Source organism: Coturnix japonica, chromosome 1 (genome assembly GCF_001577835.2).
Source record: "Coturnix japonica isolate 7356 chromosome 1, Coturnix japonica 2.1, whole genome shotgun sequence".
Lineage (NCBI taxonomy): Eukaryota > Metazoa > Chordata > Aves > Galliformes > Phasianidae > Coturnix > Coturnix japonica.
This window is the reverse complement of record NC_029516.1, coordinates 39,820,825-39,841,677: the sequence shown is the minus strand read 5'-3', so window position 1 is coordinate 39,841,677 and position 20,853 is coordinate 39,820,825. Positions and strand designations below refer to the sequence as shown.

General features: G+C 36.1%; 1 long non-coding RNA gene across 5 annotated transcripts in view; it reads left to right on the top strand.

Moving 5' to 3' along the window:
* The window catches only part of LOC107311446, a 51,407-nt gene extending 40,398 nt beyond the window's left edge, over positions 1-11,009 (top strand). For 3 of the 5 annotated variants that reach the window (XR_004306778.1, XR_004306776.1, XR_004306779.1), the window contains exons 2-4: positions 52-228; positions 4,936-5,054; positions 7,499-11,009. This is a non-coding gene — a long non-coding RNA (uncharacterized LOC107311446). The remainder of the gene's footprint in view (positions 1-51; positions 229-4,935; positions 5,055-7,498) is intronic. The other 2 variants (XR_004306783.1, XR_004306777.1) reach the window with 2 other exon arrangements.
* Positions 11,010-20,853: the final 9,844 nt, after the last annotated feature.

The following is a 20,853-nucleotide window of genomic DNA, read 5'->3' as shown; positions in this document are numbered from 1 at the left end:
CCATTTATTTGAAAAAATTGTTCTTTACTTTTGATATGCATCCCTTTGTAGATCTGGGAAAGCTTTCTCGTGCAAGGAGCATAAACATTCACTGGCTTGTTTCAGTCAATGTGAATGCCAGGAGCAGAATGGAGAAATCCTGGTTCCCACCTCTGAGGCAGAAGAACATATTCATCTGCACTTTTCACTTGGCTGTTTTGGATTCTCTGAACTTCTGAGCTGAAAAAGGTAATTTTCTAGCTACTAATGACTAAATCTAATGACTGCTCTGTGAAGAAATGTGTGTACTTTTTGCTTTCCTGAATTTATGTATTCCTAAGTGGAAGAAAATAGCTTGTACTTTACGCTTCTAAAGCAAATGGAAGGTCATTAATGGCCTTCTGCTTTTTACTACTGATGATTATTGAACGAGTGTGAAATTAACTTATAAACAGATCCCTAGACTGGTCAGCTCTGACTGACCTCCATTTTTCTACAGGAAAGTTGTTCTCAGGAAGGAAGAGCTATAGAAGTGAGTTTATTAGCATTGTTCAGACTTTTGTTGAAAGGGGATGTAACAAAGAGAGAAGGAAAAAAAAAAAAAAAAAAAAAAAAGAAACCAGAAATACTTTCAGGAATATTTTTATATATACTGAATATATATAAAGTTTCTAGTAATAAAATGTTGACAAGAGAATACTGAAAGGATATAACAACAAGAAACCTGAGACAAAAGCTAAGATAACTCTTGGGAGTAATTTCATCACAGTCAGGCAAGTTATCCCAAAATACATTTTATCTTGTTTATCCGTAGTAGGTTCTTAAAATAAAACTTTAATTATCCTCATGTAAATGCTATTTTAAGACAAGAATAAGAATAATAAGACATTATATTAAAGCACTATATTGTCTTGTCAGATGCTAGCACTATTCAGGAATACCATTTCTCCCCATGCTCCTTCATGATTTGATTTAAGTATATTCAACTTTTTCCCATTGTTTTACAAAAACATGAATGATGATTAGTATGCGAATCATGAAATATGAATTATCTAGCCTGGAGAAAAACTATTCTTTTTAAGTCTGAATGAACCGATTGAATTTCCAGTGAACTAGCTCTCAACCGATCAAGTGATTAAACAGAACAGAAACAGTTCAACAGTTTTTAGTAACATGGTGATTTCATGACAGCTGTGGAAACCTGAAGATCTGATAGCTCCTAGGCTATCTTCAGGCCTACCTCAGTGATTATTGTCATACAGACTGCTTGCATTTGTTTTACCGGAATGGCCTAAATCACTCAATGTCCCACTGTCTTAAAATTTTCTTTTAAGAACTACATGCCATTTGGTGTATTTCCAGTTTCCCAATTTTCTTACAGGAGAGGAGAGGGGTGAAGAATGGGTGGGACACTACTTGCTCATTCCCACATAGCTTCATCTGCTTGCTCCTAGAGGTGAAGATTCAGAATAGATCTAGCTTTGTTGGCATCATTAGAATTAGGTTAATTTGCATCATTTATTGACTATAATGCTTTTTGGTCCAATCCAAAACAATCCAAATCCAAACACTTGAAGAAGTAGATAATCTCCATCGGAAATGTCAGATGTGAATTAGAAGAGCTACTTTTGATTTTAAAAACCATGAAATAAATTAAAAGCTCTGTGCTATTATCTCCAAGAGTCAAATTGCTGTTCTTTTCATTATTATTATTGTTGTAGTTATTGCTGCTACTTCAGATAGTGTTATTCACTAATTTGTTCCAAAGATGTGCACAGATATTAGAAGAACTATTATTTCCTTTTTCTAGTCATTATTTCTAAGACTAACTTATTTCAGACAGTTGAATACCAAAGACACCTGTTTTCTTTTGAGAGTATATCAAATACAGTAAACTATGATTAGTGAATGCTTATCATTTGTATTCAGTGGAGGAATTGGTTTTTAAACAAGTTAATCTCATTGTCTGTAAACAGTCTTTGACATCTTTAAATGAAACAAATGTATCTGTTAGAGTGTTGATTCAGATTAGGATCAGTTTATCTTCAGTATTTTAACTCTGTGCTAACAGATCAAAACCAGCCTTGTCTGTGAAAGTTATTAATATTAAATTATGTGGCTTTAGTCTTTAAAACTTCGGTTTCTCCCTCCTCCCCCTCCCACCCTATTCCTGTTCTCTGTGCAGACCAAATATGGCTATCTGAACCATGTTCCAGGCCAAACTTGGTTATTTGAAATACATCCTGAAGTTGATGGCAGATGAAGAGATGAGACGAGGAAAGAAAAGTGGAAAGCTTGAACCTGTGCTTTCATGTGTACTCTCACATAGTGGTTATTTATTTGCAATGCGGTTAGGCAGTCACCCTGTCCTTGGTAAAATCCCAGCTATCCCACCTGCTGTCGTAGAGGCAATATTCAGTTGTTTCTGTACAGCTTTCTGGTGTCATTCTAGTGTGATATCCTGCTGTCACTCCAAAAGGAAAGAGGTCTCCTTTATGTCCTATGCCATATGTTTTAACCTCATGAAAAAATCTTTGACACTTTAGTATTATACTAATGATGGTGTGTCATTATCTGATGTTTAAGCAGTGTCTCACAAGATGTTTCTAACCCCTCAAGTGTTGAAATTCCTAACCATTCTGATGGGTCACTGATCTGCAGTAGACAAAGACAGATCTGCCATGGACATCACATGTGAGTGTAGCTACCCAGGGGTACAACAAAGCTCTCATTTGTTTTCACTGTCTTTTCAGAACACAGTTCCTAAAGAAAAATCAGCCATAACCTAGCAGGCAGAAGTTTGTTCTTTAACCTGAATACAAGTGTGAATGAATTGAAAATTCATTTTCCATGAATACTCACTTCTACGACTTTCTATAAAGATTTAATAAGGAAAAGATGCTGTCAGGATTAGCTTGAATGATGAACTGAAGCACAGAGATACCAGTGTAATAAATAAATTCATATCCTCAGGCATATTTCCACAGGTCAATAAAAAGATGATATAGAAAACTGTGGTCATATGTAGTATTTTATTTCAGTACTGTAGTCAATTGTTTCTTAATTAGTCAAACATTAGTTCCAATAAATTTTTCACCAACTAAAGTAATTAAAATAAGGTAACCTATTGTCAAGAAAAAAATGTTCAGGAGCATTCCTACAAGCACATATGTGCAACCCTGAGACAATAATTTATATCCCTCTGAATACTACAGGGCCAATTGTGTTATTATTGTCTTGATGAATGCTTGAAATAGGGGTTTATCATAGCATTTTCTCCTTCTGAAATGTTGACTTAAGGATTTGGCATCAATCATAGCAGGAAAGAAATCTAAACAAAAAACAAAAAACTAACTAAAAGTATTGCAGGCTTTTTCTTTGTGCTGCTAATCAGCCTTCCAGATACTTAACTGACACTTATTTATTTCATTCTCATCTTACATAGTTAGCTTGTTGGGATTGCTCAGTCCTTTCTGTTGTTCAGCCTGTTGTATAACAAGGCTAAGTAGCAGAAAGATGGTATATACACATATAATGCTAAATGATAAAACAACAAGCAGCATACTAGCTGACAAGCTTTACAAAATTTGGAAATGATTAACAAAATTAGATAAATTGCAGATTTATGAAAAATAAGACGAGTACAATAATCTCAGTTACCCACACAAACTGAATAAATGTCTCCTATGGACAAGGTTAAGAGACATGGCTTTTCCATGCAAAATGCACATGCAGTGTTAGAATCTACTAGGAAAAAAAAATCTATTTTTCTGTTTTTATCTATTCTAGATTTTATTTTCAGTGATGCCTAAAACCTAGTCCAACAAACATGAGTGAAAGATCCACTGATCAGCATTTAATAGAGAGCCTGAGCTAAAGAAAACCATCACTCAGTGCAGGAAAAGTTAATGTGTTAATGAAGGGGGAAAAAAAAAAAAAAAAAAAGAAAAAGAAAAAAAAAAAGTAAAGAAAATGAGCACTACAAAAAGGAAAAGAAACCTCTAAGCAACTTGTGTATGTTTAAAACTTTTTTTTTTTTTTTTTTTTTTGGCTAGATGACAGGGAAAACTCAAGAAGTACACCACAAGCAGGAAGCCAACAGCCTACAGCAATAACTGTGAAGGCAGCTTTCTGGTGGAGATGTTAGAATGGCACTGAGGTTTGATAGGGTCACAGGAGGAAAGCCCAAAGACCACTCTTCATTAATGGCAAATGTCTGTTCCATCCATAAATAGGGATCTACAGTGTGTCCTGAGAACTGTTGATTAGCAAGTCTGATTTCCAGTCCTAGTAAGGCAGTGTAGTCTGTGACGAAGAGAAAGAACATTGTGCTCTTATGCCCGTCAGCACACAGCAAACAGTGAGTTATATGTATTTTGCGGGGGAGCTAATGTATGAGAGGTGATCATCATGCAAGGCATTGCTTAGTAATTTTCTTCCATTTCCCCTCACAGTTTACCATAGAAACGAAGACATAAAGCCCAGCAAATCTAAAGAGAATAATCAACTGCAGCTTAATTTAGGATTAATAAGCATGTTATTTACTATTTTCCACGTTGTTTCCTCTGCCTTTAGGATTCCAAGAGAAAAATTGGCTCTTCTTTGTACTTCATTTTGATGTTTTTTAAACTGAGTTGCTAATGTCACGTTGTACCTAAAAACATACACAGTGAACAAATCCTTTCCTGTGAGTGATGGGCCTTCAGTTTCTAAAAATCAAACTAAATAAGCACTGCAGTGCTTAAAATATGCAGCAAGTCTTGTAGCCTGCTTTTTCTGCTGCTTTTATAAATTTGAGTTCCTCATTCTCAGTTTATGTAGGTTGAAACTTCCGGAATTTGATGCGACTTCCCTTCAGGAAAGGCAAATTCACATAATGCTCCATGAAGGTAGATTTACTTTGACTTGAAAATCGTAGGAGGTTCTCTGTGTACTTATGTGGGCACTTTCTTTCAGTGATGCACAGGGCACAGACTGAGTAGCTCCATGGAAATCAGCAGACATCACTGATCCCCTGAGGAGCTCAGCTGACTAATGTTGAGAGCTTGTTTCACCAACAGGCTGAGATGATTAAGGTAGGGAATCTTGGCTGTTGGTGATTTTTGCTCCAAGGACCCTTCTTCTTGGTTAACAGTGATGAAATCATGACCATTGTACACCTAGCTGATAAACAACATAAGAAACATCTAACTGAATACAGATGATACTTATTGTCTAGGGAATGTCATGATTAAATATTCCATGTTCTAGAGAACAAATACATCAACTGAATGAATTTATTTTAGATACAAGAATTTTGTGCACAAGCAGCCACCACAAACTGTAACAGCTCAGAACTGTGTCACTCAATCCATTTCACTTTCCATCAGAATTGTGGCATACCCCATGCAGAATTAGCTGAGGTGATTCTTTACTTTTGTGGCTACTATTATTGTCAACTATGACATTTTACAGCAAAATCTTACTGAAAAGCCATAGGAGAGGGAGAGAATGAAAAGAATCTGGAAGATTAAAAAATCCACCAGGCAAATAAGTAATCCACTGAAAGATTTACTTCTGTAGATAACAGAAAGGGTGGGATAATTCACTTTTTTTAACATTAATTTAAATTATATTGCAACATGTCACTAAGCAGAAGTTGCATTATTATTACCACTCTTTCCTAAAATTAAACTTTGAAGAAATTAATTCCTGTCAGCAGAGGAACAAGTATTCTGTCATTGACTATATCTTTTGCTACTGTAAAAAAAAAGATGCTACTAAATTGTATTTGTTATTTTATACATGTAGAGATGAGTACAACAGAAATCCATAAATAATCTTATTGTTTGGTATTTTTGGCATTTTAAGTATGTAATGTTGAAAATAAAATGCTTATTTTGAACTTATTGTAAAATTGGCAGCTAAACGCCTCCAAATTTCACAGTACATTTAAGAACACCAAACTGTAATGAGGACAGGAAAGGCGAGGGGCCAAAGGAGGCAAATTGCTATGTACCAAGAATTTCTTTTATGACAAAGAGTCAGACTTCACTATTCTGAGGTCAATAAAGTCAGTGGTATTTTGCACAGTGTGTGGCCTTTCTTGAACATGTGTATATTGAAATGAAGGGGAATGAAGTTAGATCCTGTCTTATTTTGCACCGGACTTGGTAATAACTTAAACCAAATAAATGTTTCTTTGCTTTCTAAGTTCTAATCTTCAGGAAATTTATTCAAGCTTTCACATTGCTTTTGCCTGAAAAGGCAATAAATCAAAGAAAGCCATTTGTAATATACTTCTGCACACACACACACACACATACACACACAGTAGAAAAAGATGAAGAATCACCGTTGTCCAACTATATTCTGTTAGCCAATCTTTAGTGATGATCAGAGCTGGTTAGCATTTACAGGCATTTTTTAGGGACTAAAATGTAGGGCACAAAATCCATCTCCTTAGCACACGTTATTTAATCATATCAGCCTGAACTTTTTTGTTCAGTTCAATTGATTCTCCTATTAAAAAAGAAAATGGCTTTCCTCAGATCTTTAATGTTTTCAGACCAATTGAGAACCCATATAGCCATCAAACAAAGACTATTATGGCATTGAAAGTATTGAATAGCTATTGCAAGCCCACTGCAGTGTTCTTTAAATAAGTTTCCTATTTATTACTTGTGCTCTCAGTAGGCAAAAAAAAAAAAAAAAAAAAAAAAAAAAGAAAAAATTCAATTGATTCAGGATGAAGTAGACTGACCTGTTCTGCTGCTGAAAAAACAAGAGTGTATGAGGTAGATAAATTGCACCTATGTTTTAAAATTCACAGCAGGGAAAGGTAGTATTATTGTTTGAGAGAATTACATTTTTTCCTAGTATAGCAAGAGGGACACATGAAAAGAAAAGGCCCACTTCTCAATGACAGCACTAGAAGAAGGGAACTAACCTTGTGCCCTAGAGTATCTGCATGAAGTTCCAGTATTAGGAGTCAGCAGACTTTTCCCTTCAGAAACTGGCCCTGAGTGCTTGATCACTCAGCAATTTTTTCAACTAAATCAAAACTGAAAGACCATTTACAAAGACTCTAACCCACAGTTACAAAGCATTAGGGTATCTAATTCAGTGGTGATTCCATAGGGATTAACCATGAAAAGCTGAACCTGCATGACAGTCCCAGATGCTCACCAAAGATGGGAAGAGCTTCAGGCTCCCCTCAGCTATCACATCAAGTCCCTTCTTCTTCCTGAAGCCAGAGAGCCAACCTGAAGGTTATCAGGCTCTTCATTCTCAATAGAATATTAGGAAAGAGATGGAGAAAATGAAAAAATAAAATTTCCTCATGATGGGTAGATGTATGGATGAAATTTTACCACAGCTTTACAAATAATATTGTATGCAGATTTACAGGATGAAGGCAAATGTATAAGCCTGTATGAGGTTGATAGGAACAACACAACTGGACATCTTTCACCAATTGCCATTCTCTAAGCAGTGAACAGTGAAAGGATCTGACATTTAAAGTTGTTTCTATTTTCAGATGTTGGGACATGGAGGATCTGTATCAAACAGACACAGGAACAAGCACACTGGGATTCAATTAAAGGAGATTCAGCTTCAATATTGACACTTCCCTTAAACTCAGAGACAGTCTAAACAGGTCTTTTCCTTCTCATTTCTCAAGGTATCTAGACAAATGGCAATAAATGTTCAAATCTTGAGTTTGACGTATGTCATTTCACCATGACTCAGACAGCGAATACAGATGAAGAAAAATAGGAGGGATGATTTTGTGATCAGTATCTTGACTTAAAGTTATTTAATTCCTTAAATCTTAAGTGTCTGTCGCTATTTTCTCAATAGCAACAAAGGTTTGAAAGTTAATATTCTTGAAAATATTTTCAGTAGTAGAGGTATTGTACTTTCTGTACATGTGTATACATACTGCACCAACAGGAAACATGAACTATAGTGGTAAATATGTGTCTGATTATACTGGTTACTTTTTCAGTATACAAATCACTTGTCAATTTTGGAAGGCCGTGTTTTCAAAGATAGAAATGAAGTCATTATTTGTACTGGTTTGCTGTTGTAATTTGGACTGATTCTGATAACAAGTTCATTTTAAGCATTCTGCACCTGAAGAATTAAGAACATATCTTATGCACTTCCACTGTAAACATATCCACATGTATCTAAGCTTTTACTACTCGATCAACAGTAAGGCACAAAAGAATTGTTTCCACAGAAAGTTGAAAGTCTGTATTCTGTATCAATTCTGATAGCCACTAATCACAATAATCTTGTTCAGCATTCAGATTGCTAGAAGAATGCCACTGCCTGGAAATTCAGTGCTTTATTCCAGGACTGAGTCACTTAAGGTGACTCAAAACCATTATTTTCATTGCAGTGTATTGCCTAATTAGCAACTCAATTAATAGTTTATAACTTAAGCCATTTGCTGGGTTTTCACTTTGGTTCATGTAAAAAGGTAGGTTTTTGCAAAACACGTTTTTTCCTTATGAATATTTCACTCCAATAGGAAAAGCACAGTGTTTTCAAAACAGAGCACATCAAATTACAACAAAGTAAAACTTGTGTTTTGTCAGAATATTCCAGCCAGAATACCCACTCCATAATAGCAGGCATAATTTCTGAAGCATCTAGGATATGTAGTTAAAAAGAAGAATTCTGAAGATAAGTCTCAGCCTTGAAAGTCTCTTGAAAGTGAAAAGTGATGCAGGACAACAGCAAAAACAGGGTAGTATTTGAACCCCAGTAACAGCAAAAACAGGGTAGTATTTGAACCCCAGTAAAATCTGTATCAAAATCCTTGTCTTTGGTGGAACATCAGTTCTTCCACAAGCTGTAGCAAATCAGTAAAGCTTACTGTGAACTTCATGCATTCTGCAGCTTTGCAGAACACTCCGAAGTATTTCATAAAATCTCCCAAAGCATCTGAAAAAAATTATTGAGAAATGACTGAAAAGGTTAAAAGTGAAAAGAGAGAGAAGAAAAACAAAGTCATGCTGAACCAGGAAAGCAAATTTTAGGGTTGAAAGCAGGTGAGATGTACTGACAATTATAGGAGAGATCTTGCTTAGCCAGAGCTCGTTTTCCCTGCAGAAGAGCAACAAAGGTGAAATAAGTGAGTAGTCCATTTTCACTAACATCTACCTTGTTGTAGGGCTATAACAATATGTTTTAGCTGCTGCAAGTAACTGAAATTAGTAGGATATACCATGGAATTTGTTGTAATCTGAATGAAAATCACAAGTATTTAACTTTTTATGTTCCAAATGTCTAGAGGTTAAAATCACATAAGCTGTCAGAAAATCTCCTGAGAAGCACAGAAAGACACATTCCTTTTAAGTCCCATCTAGGATGGACAAAATATGCTAAGCAGAGCAGGACTGGACTGCTGAATACATGCACTGGATGCTCTACTTGGACATTGCTGCTTTTAAATCACATTAATTCCCTCTAATGTTATGTTAATGTTTTGAGGCAAAGCCAAAGTCTCCTAAGAAAATTTGCCTGTCTTTTTAAGATAGAAAGCTAACTAAACCTTCAGAGATGTTCCCAGAAAATCTTCATGGCTGGTAGATGAGAGAGAGCTCCTGAAAGAAGGAATTTATTTTCCCTTCTTTTTTTCCTGGACATTCCTCCTGAAACACATCTAAAGCAATATTTTATAAATACGGTCTTTCTGTAGGATTTTGAAGTCTCTGCTGGAGTAAGGTCCATGACTACTATTTGGACATATATGAGCAGAGATGAGCTGAAGGGTATAAGCAGATGGCAGTGGTGACCTGGCAGTGGAGGCCAGGCATAGCAGCACAGATTTAGAGGAGCACAGCAAGATCTGTGCCAAAACTGTCAGATTCTCTCATCCAGACATCCACCATATTCTCACAGTACATGTAGTAAGATATTTAGTGTTCACCCACTCAAAATTATCTGAAAAATGAAATACCGTCTTACTCTAAAATGTCCCACTATCAATCTTTGTAAAGTTCTCTCTTCTCTATTGTATGTCACAACTGAATGGAAGACAATGGAATAGAAAAGCAAAGCTCCTACAGAGTACCATAAAAAGAGGCATATTTTCATGAAGGTCTCTATACCTTACACTTCATAGGACTTATTTCCAAGAATGTGGCCTGGCTATGTGTTAACAGCAACAGCAGAAATAATCTGAAGATACTGTGACCCATTCCAGAATGATGTTGCCCAAAAAGGGACATCTTGCAGGCTGCAGTAGTTGTGGTTGGTCTCAGACAGAGACTTGCAACCTGCTTCCAGGCTGATGAGGGTTTTTTAGCCTCAGGAATGGGTAAGTGATTGGGTGAGGCCTGGATGCTGTATGAAAATTTCATGCTTGCAGTGTCTATGAAGATAGCATGTTTGTTGTGCCTTTGTCACAGCATGATGACAATCTCGCACTCATCTCTCACTCCTAACAAAGGGCTGACCTGGGCTGCATGGCATATAGGTATGTCCTTTTGATATAAGACTGCCACAAGACACCAGAGTTTAATCAGTGATGAAAAGACCCTGAAAGTATGCGGATTTGCTGCATGGCTGACAAGTGTTCTGTATGGAGATCCATCCAAAGGGATGTGATAGGTGCAGCTCCTTCCTTTATTCTTTCACAGGTGGTACCTGTACTTGGGGCTGCTGGGTATGTGCCATGCTCCACCTGAGGAATATCTGCAGTGTGCTTAGAGATGTTCTGACGTGCACCCAAACGACAGCTGTGCACTGCCATTTTCCTCCAGCCAAATTGTATTCCGAAGTCACCCCCCTCATACTCATGGGTACTATTGTTGTGCAAAATGGACAAAACCAGAAGCTCCTTTGATGCTGTTATATCTAAATATGCACTCTGTATAGATTCAGAGTATCTGTGACATGCAGAATTTCTCTAAAACCCCTGAGTCTTACACTGCTTTCAATTTGAGAAATACAGCATAAATAATAAATATATTGAAATCAGTGGAATATATTTCAAGTGAGCTTTAATATATATTAATATGTATCATACTGATGTCTTTAAAAAAAAAATAAAATAAAAAAAGGAATACTTAGAAAACTTTTTTTGTGTGTCTGCTGGGTTTTGTACAGTTTTCTCCTGAGAATGAGAAAATTGAAAGTAGGTCCTAGAATAAGGACAGTTACTGGATGGGAAGAGGGGTAATATTTTATATTTTAACACATACAAATATATATTGTCTATGTAAATTTTGTTGCAGTAGCATTACTCTCCATACCCTTACAACTGTTTGTATGTCAACTGAAGAAAGCATAATAAGTATTCCCTGCATGTGTTTCCAGCCAAGTTAGTGGCGATATCCCAAATACATACCTTGCAATCATTGTAATCTGTGCCTTCTTTGCTTCTATCTTTAATAGTCAGATAAATAATCCTTAGGGTACTCAGCCCCTTTAAGTGAAAGATAGTGATGGGGAGCAGAATAAACCGCCCCATAACTCAGGAGAAAACATTTACTGACATGCTACTCCACCCAGGCTATTAAAACCCTATGGGGACAAATGGGATTAACCTGAGGGAGCTGGCAGAAGGACTGCCAAGAAATTTAATTTATCAGCAGTCCTGGTCAACCAAGGAGGTTCCAGATGACTGGAGACTTGCCAATGTAATGCCCATCTACAAGAAGTGTTGGAAAAAGGATCCAGAGAACTACAGGCCTGTCAGCCTCACCTCAGTTTTAGGGAAGGCTATGGAGCAGACCATCCTCAGTGCTGTCACACAGCATGCACAGAACAACCAGGAAGCCATGCCCAGCCAGCATGAGTTAATTAAAGGACGGTCCTGCTTGTCAAACCTGATTTTCTACAACTGGGTGACCCATCTAGTGGATGATAGAAAGGCTGTGGATTTTAGCAAAGGCTTTAATTCTGTCTCACACAGAATTCTGCTGGAGAAGCTGGAAGCTCATGCATGGCTTGGACAGGCGTGCTCTTCACTATGTAAAAAACCATCTGGATGGTAGGCCCAGGGAGTGATGGTAAATGGAGTTAAATCTAGCTGGTGGCCAGTCACAAGTGGTGATCTGCAGGGGTCAGTAATGAAGCCTGCCCTGTTAATATCTTTATTGATGATCTGGAGGAGGGAATTAAGTGCACCTTCAGTAAGTTCAAAGATGACATCTTATTGGGAGGAAGTGTTGATCTGCCTGAGGGTAGGAAGGCTCTGTAGAGAGATCTGGATATGCTAGATTAATGGGCTGAGACAAACTGTGTGAGCTTTAATAAGACTGAGTGCCATGTCCTGCACTTTGGTCACAGCAACTGCAGCACTGATACAGACATGGAGCAGAGTGACTGGCTGGTTGCACAGAGGACAAGGATCTGGAGCTGTTAGCTGATAGACAGCTGAACACGAGCCAACAGTGTGCCCAAGTGACCAAAAAGGCCAATGGTGTCCTGGCTTGTATCAGAAATAGTGTACCTATCAGTTATAGGGAAGCAGTTGTCACCCTATATTCTTGGCACTGAAGAGACAGCACATCAATTACTCTGTTCAGACTGTGGCCTCTCACTACATGAAAGGCACTGAGGCACTGATACATGTCCAAAGAAGAGTAATGAAGGTGGAGAAAGGTCTGGAACACAGTTCTTATGAGGAGTGGATGTGGGATCTGGGATTGCTTAGTCCAGAAAAGAGGAGGCTCAAGGGAGACCTTATTCTCTGCAATGACCTGAAAGAAGGTTGTAGCAGTCAGTCTCTCCTCCTAGGTAATTAGCAATAGGATGAGAGGTAATGGCCTGAAGTTGTGCCAGAGGAGGTTCAGGTTGAATTTTAGTAAAAATTTCTTCTTTGAAAGAGTGGTTAGATGAGCAGGTTGGTTAGGGAAGTGGTGGAGTCACCATCCCTGGTGGTGTTCATGAAATGTGTGGGTGTGGCACTTATGGACACGCATTAGTGAGAATGATGGTGTTCAGTTGATGGTTGGACTTGTTTATCTTAGAGGTTTTATCCAACTGTAATGATGCTATGATTCTATGATTCATTAAAGGAACGTGCACAACTCTTCTACACTGTGTCTGTTTCATCATGGGCAGCAGGCACATCTTTTTCTTTTGATCATACTGCTGAAAAATACTTACGTTTTTTCTCATTTATTACTCCACCCTTACATTCCTCTTGGCCACTATGCAAAATCCAACACTCAGGATTCTGTTGAATATAAAATGAAACTGGAGAAAATACAGTATGCCATCTCTGTGTCATTTCAATTAATAACAAGTAAGGGATGAACAAAAATTCTGATTCATTATGTATCCTACAACCATAAGAATAATTTATAAATTCCAAGTAAAGTTATTTCTTCTCTAATTGAAAAATGAATAATCAGTTTTTAATTTTCTGTCATAACCATTTAAATTCTTTTAATAAGATTTTTGTCTATCTCTGAAAAGCAGTATCTAATGGAAGTTCTTAAATTTTAGAGTTACGTCATTGATATGTCAGTTAAGAAATTTCACTGGAATAATTGTTTTCAATTTCAATTCACCTCTTAATTTTTTACACTTATTATATTATTCCCTGAAGTATCGTCTCAGATGTCACTGTATGTCTTATTGTGCTTCAGCTACTGGATCTAACAGAAACAGAAACAAGTAACAATAATATTTTCCTAGATGAAAATAAATAATAGCCACCTACATTGGAGTGTATTTGAAAATTTGGTGCCATGTTAAATCTTGTTACAAAGCAAACTGATAGCAATTATATTTTGGATTGCATGCTACTATGCATTCTGTAAGACCTACTTATTTTTCAGTGATACAGCTTTAATATGTGTTCAGTTCTTTTAGATGTCATTCACATTTTAAAAACTAGTTAATAGAGTACAGTTAATATAACACAATCCTTATAAGGAATGAACTGTAACAACTTTCTCTCAACTAGAATATTGCATACCCTCCCTGAGCAGACTAGGGACACCATTCTAGATGGTCTAGATGGTCTAGATAGTCTACAGGGTTTCTGTATATCACACAGAAAGAAGGTAAAAAAGTCAGCCAGAGATTTGGCTTTTCTTAAAAGAAAAAAAATACCTAATATTGAAGAGATCTTCTATGTTGTCATGAAGTTCTATATCGTCTGTGAAAGTCTGCAAAGTTATTGTATATACAACTTGAAGGAAAAAAAATACAAGCCATACACCAGTTGAGAAGAGTGACTGCTATACATACTCAGAAATCAATAAGATTTTATCAGATTTTAGCTCTGGATATTTAAACTAACTCTTCTAGAAAATGAGAAAGTGGGACATCATTGCCCACTTATAATGAGACAGAAGCCTTTATCTTATAACTTGATAAACATAAGATGGAGTCCAGATGGTTATGAATGCTTTTAGATTTTTAAAACATTCTCTTTTTTTAATATTTTCACTCATGATAGAAATTTAACCTTTTATTGTGAAAAAGCAAGTCAACCGTTCTTAATCAACTGAGAAGACATCAGTGCAATGTATTAACATTTCTTCATGTCTAACTTGTTAGAAAGTTCATTATAGAATTATGACTGAGATCATAGTTTTGTAGCAGACCAGCGTGGGAAGATACTCCAGCTCTGATAGAGATATTAATAACTTTGACAGTGAGGAATGAATAAATTCTCTAAGGTATTATATGCTTTCTTGTTCTGTGTTTGTGCTTTACCTAGGAGTTCAGCTGAAGACCAAAGTGTCTCCAGTGCACCATTCTCATAAGCAATGCAGTATTGTCTTCCAACTCACAGTCTTTTTTGTGATTCAGGTTTCATGGGGAAGTGTTTAACGTAAGGTGAAATTTATCTTAGTACCAACTGATTGCTCAAGACAGCCTGCAGTCAGAGGAGAAAGACAGGTATCTCCAGAATGCAATTCTTCCCACCCTACCTTAGGAACCCGAGCTGCATTGTTGTGGAAATTTCCATCTCTCCTTCCCTCTCCTGAAATAGGAGACCAGATGCTTAAGTTTAAAGGGACTGCAATGCAATACATTGTGTATTCCCTAAAACTCTATATTTAAACTTTCTAAAGTTATGAAAGTATTGTATTCCTGTATCCTTATTATCCATATCTATTGGCTTCAGAAATAAATTATTTGTCTTAAAATATTTTTATTTCTTTTTCCCTTTATATGGTTTAGTATTGCATAATGTAAGTCCAATTGCATTTTCCATTTCTGGAATACAAGTTTTTCATTTGGAAACTTTCTTCTCTGTGTGATGACTAGGTTCATTAGGTTCATAATGTATGAATATGATACCAGTTTTTTTATCAATTTACCAGTGATTATCCCCTGAAATCTAATGCTAGGCCTTATAATCTTCTAGTTTTTATGAAAATGTAGTACATTATATTTTTCTGAAAGTATATTAGAGTTGACAGCTCTCATAGTTTGGTGGTTTATCTAATATATCCTAGATTTCTTGCATCCCATTTCTTGTAATTGAAAGTTGGTTTTCATTAAACAACAGCAATAAAAACAACAACTACAGCAACAGTTCTGTTTTCCCAACTTATTTTTTAATAAAAAGCTTGATTGATTTACCTAAATATGTGAAGTGTATAAAGAATAATCCAAAATCAAACATGCATTCAGATTATTACCATTAAAAGACAGTTTCATAACTGCTGTGTATTTTGTTAATGAGGGTGAATTAGAAGTCAGTACCAGTTTTGAAATCCTCTCCACAGCTATTGTCTGACTTTACTTCTCTCTCTTTTTTCTTTAATGTGGGTGCTTATATTGAAAGCTTACTTGCAGTTGTTAATTGCAAAATAAAAACTGTAAATACTAATGATAGCAACTCTGAAAGTCAGCTTGCATTAATCTTGATTTAATTATCTTCCTCCACCCCTCCCCAAAACAAACAAGCAAACCTGTCTCAAGTTAGTGTCAATACTCAGATATTTCTGCAGGAATGCATTTCATAGAGAACAAAAACAATCTTGGCAGCAAATCAAGATATCATATCAGAGTAGAAGTCTTGGTTTTGCAATCATGTCTGTTATAGGAAAATGTGTTTGATTTTCTGGCTACATTACTAAAATGATTAAGCATCCTTGGCCAGAAGGAGACATGAATGGCTTTCATTCTTCTTGCTTTCTTAAAAACTGAGGTGTCTTGTGATTTCCCTGAGCATTTGAATTTAGAAAATTTTCATCTGTGTGAACCACCTAAGCCAAACTGGAAGCCAAGTTTGTGCTACAAAACATGTTATAATATTAAAATGTTTTTGATCTCCTAGTAAACTTCAAGTAAGCTTCAAGTAAACTTTCAAGTAAAAGCCACTTGAGAGTCCATTTGGAAACTGGCCTAAGTTTATATTTACTAAAAGTTTGTAGCATTGCTGGTTGAAAGAGAGAGTAATTTAAGCAACTTAACTTTTTAAAGAAATATTTTATGGCACAGGCCACAAGAGGGAAGTAGTAAACAGACTTAGGAAACGCAGCATTTGAGCAAGTTTTCAGTCTTAAATGAAATAATCTATTACTAGTGTTTTTTCTATTGTTTTTTTTCAGGAAGCTGTGAGAAGTGGCAAAATTTATTTTTGCCATTTTTTTTTGTTTGTTTTTTTGTGGACCCAATTCTTAAGGCAGACTTTTCTCTTACACAAAATAATTTCAAAGTTTGTTTCCTAAGAAAGAGTTTGATTTTTATTTCTGAACATCTCTGCTGTTATTTAAATTATGCCTAGACTCCCCATAATTTCTCTCTAAATAAATAAGATAACAACCAGTTGGTCTAAATAATAGAACTGTAGACACATCAAATGGTTTGGGTTGCTAGTAACCTTTAAGATCAGGTAGTTCCAACCCCCCTTGCTATAGGCAGGGACACCTCCCTCTAGACCAGGTTGCTCACAGCCCCATCCAGCCTGGCCTTGAATGCTTCCAGGGAGGGAGCATTCACAGCCTCGCTTGACAACCTGTTCCAGTGTTTTCCTGAAATTTAAAACTGCACTTCATCTGCAAATTTGCAGTTGAACCAGAATGCCTTTGAAGGACACAACTTTATTGATCCTAGAAATGTAACAGAAACACTGTTTAGTATTATGTGACAGCAGATGGCACTCTATAACAATTGGCATACATGTGCATCTGCACATATGTATACATAGAAATACACATACACATAATCACAAAAACATATTGCTTTTCATCTAATGAGACCTCAGAAAAGTATAGGGTCCAAGTCTTATTTCCAAGGCTGTTTTCTGTCAAAATACATTTGAAATACAAAATGTCTCTATGTAAGATTTTGGAAAGTTTTTCAAAATGGAAGACCATGTACAATAGAAAAGCGAAATTTATTGCTAGTATACTTTCCTTGTGTTTTATAGTCTTTTCATCTCATAAAAGTCAGTCTCCTTGAAAAAAGAAATGTATTGTTCTTTACAGATGCTGGCACAGTGAAGATTATACATACTGGGACTTTGTTTCATGGGGGGGTTTCTGATTGATTAGTTTGTTTTGTTCTTTGTTAAAAAAACAAACAGACAAACAAACAACAACAACAACAAAAACACAGGCATATCTGCTCAATATTTACAAGGAATCTAAAAGTACTTAAGTTGTTAACATTAAGAAGAGACAAGACAGGAACTATGACACTATCTACTTCACTCTTATTGACGTATACAAGAAATATGAAAACACTTATGTGAGTATTACTTCCTTCTCTTAGAGTTCTATGAAGTTTACTCTGTCTTATTAAGAGGAAAAAGAAAGGGAATGAATGAATAAAGCTGGAGAAAGATGAGAGGAGAACGATTATTCAAGACATGAAGCAACATTGATGATAGGAGAATAAGGTCACTTGAAAAGAAATTGTTAGTAGACACTGAATTACACAATTATTTTTTACTGTAGTGGGTATTTTTCCTTGAATAAGGACTGCATTCTTAAATATACAAAAAACACATATGTTTGAGCAAAAAGACTGCAGAGATAGATAGTTTAGAGCAAGGTCTGTAATCTGAGGATCAGTGCTAGCTTTCTTTCTGATATAAATAGTCCTGCATTCCTACTGACCAAGAGAACAGTCCAGTTCTCAGAGTAGCTATGTTAATACCAAATAATAATAAGAATAACATCAGTGGTGACTAAGAGAATTTTTTTTCTGGTTATCACTATTTTCAGAAATCTATTAACCAAAGAGTCTGGAACAGCCAGTCATAAAGTACTGAAGACCACATTCACCAACACCATATTTGAGGATAGAACTCAGACCAGTTTTGACTCGAAATTGGACGTGTAAGGACACATTCTTGAATTCAGGTACAGGTTTTATCTGTTCCGTGTTAAATACTCAATTGTGATCCCACTGAGGGTATAACTCAAACCACTATATATGTCAACTTCCTTTGGAGTGATATTGCTAGACTAGAAATGATTAAAAACTCTATTTGAGTTGTATAGCATCATCTGTTAGGTTGGGAGTTACCCACAGTCATATTTTAATCTAACTTTTTGCAATTAAATAGTCCTGGGAATGGTAGTTGTGAAGGCTCTGCGCTTTGCTTCATCTGACTGTCATAACCGTATTTATGAGGCTTTATGCATCTAAAATCTGAGATGAGTAAATTCTTTTTAGTCTCAGACCTCAGAAACCTGTTTGGTTGTCCTCTTATCCCAGTATGTGCACAGTTGATAGATGTGTAGCTCTCCTTTAACTGATAAATTTGATGCATGAAGCACTCAAACATCTGCATATCTAGATGAGTATTCCTAGTAAGCACACTCAAGCATATTCCAATTGTGCACACGAAAACTAAACAAGTGTAATTATTGCTAGTTTCTTTGAAAATGCATTTCTTATACCCCTTTTATCACTACAGAATGCTAGAATACTCATAAAAATGTGAGACTTCTTTTCTGGAGTACAAACACACACAAGGATAAGGTTGTAAACATCAATCCACATGTAACCTAGAAAAAAGCTTGGATTTAGCTTAACAATAAGAGATTCTTAGCTTGATTCTAAAGAAAACAGGAAAAAAAAAAAAATCAGGATAAACCGAACTGGGAAAAGAACAAAAAAAATGCCTAAAGTGTACAGATATGCTTCATAGTTGCTACATAGATACTAACAATGGGAGATATGGATTATAATCCTTCGCCAAACAGCCTTTACTCAATTTTACACATTGCTTGTTCCTTAAATCCTTGTAAAGCCTCTGGTGGGGACAATAAGCCTACACAGCTGCCTCCAATCTAGAATATAGAAAGCACTGCCGTGACATGTTTTGGCTGGCTATCTTTATAGAACAATACATCTTAAATTCTTTTTGCACAAGAACACTTTATAATAGAAGGGGCTAGAGATGTTCGTTCTCTATCTTGTATTATACTGAAGAGCCTATAAAGGTTAGGAAGCAATAGAAAATACAGGTGTGCATCCTGCTGGATAGACAAGAGCATGATATAAGCCTTTCTCTGCTTCCAGGATGAGAGTTTGAACTGTATCCCTAGCATAAATTTCTCATCTAGATGTCTTAAGTCAACTTCTTTATACATTTTCAGCACTGTTTTACATATGTGTGTCATTCAAATAATAAACTCCAAAAGCTATTATAAGTGTGTACTCCTAAAGAAGAAGAATACTGCTGAATTTTACTCTGAGAAGTGGGCTAGCACAGACATGTGTGTTCTTCTGGACAAGTAAAAATTATCAGGGATACAAGCTTCTTAGAGTATGATGTCCTGTGAAATAGCCATTGAGCTGCTCAGCCCTGAAGAAACAGTGCTTTGCAGGGAGGAAGCAAGAGAAACATTCATGGATTGTCAGGGACGTGCTTGTGTTCATACTGTCTGAGTTTGGATGGGGCAGGTGCCTCAGCTTCAGTTTTTGACGTATGCACCAAACTGTGTTCTATTTATGTGCACTCTTTGAGTCTTTTACCAGTCTGTGAGGCTTTGAGTGTCAGATGCTGGGACATTAAAATACTCTTTTTTTGCTTGATCCAAACATTCACTATTGAAAAAACATTGATATAAATGAGCTTTTGATTCAGCTCAAGACACCACCTCTTCTCTAGCATATTTTCCATAACACATGAAACATTTGGAAAAGGGTTTAAGTGCAGACCACAGTGGAGAAAACCATGCTTGTTTTTCTATTTTTCTATCTCGCAATTATTCCCAAGTCCTATTTTCAAACTGCATTCTGCTTATTTTCAGTAATACTCCCCAGTGAACCATTCATCTGGCTTGGCAGCTGCTCTATGTGCAGTACATTTCAAGAAGTAAGGGGACAGAAGCATAGGCATGTTTCCAAGAAAACAGATAAACTGCTTTGGTGTCACTGACTTAGAAAGTGGGTTAGTCATACTCTCGAAGGCTGGTATCCCTGATTACTTTTACTCATCCAGAAGAACACATGTGCCTTCACTAGCCCACCTCTCAGCACATAATTTAGCAATCATCTTCTCCTCTGAGCGTACACAAATTAGCTTAAAATATGATTTAGAGTTTACTATTTAAATAATACAAAGTATTCCCCTGTTTTAAGACATCATGTAAAGCTGATTTAGAGATTACTGTTATGTTGCTTCTCTTTTTTTAGATACACTAAGTATTTGTCTATTCCTTTATCCCAACAGAGAATAGGTAGGCAGGTTAAATGTTAGTTAACTAAAAATTTTCACTGAAAAAGTAGCATTAATCAGATGACAGATTAGAAATAAGTTAGCAAGACTGTAGCATGAAAAGTTTAAATGGAAATTATTATACATATATAATTAACAATTGATTAAAAATAGCATTATATAATAAAAGAAAAAGAAGGCAAACTTAGAACATGATATGAAATTTGTATACTTTTGTGTTACAGAGAAAAGAAGAAACACAAATTATAATACTTCGTGGA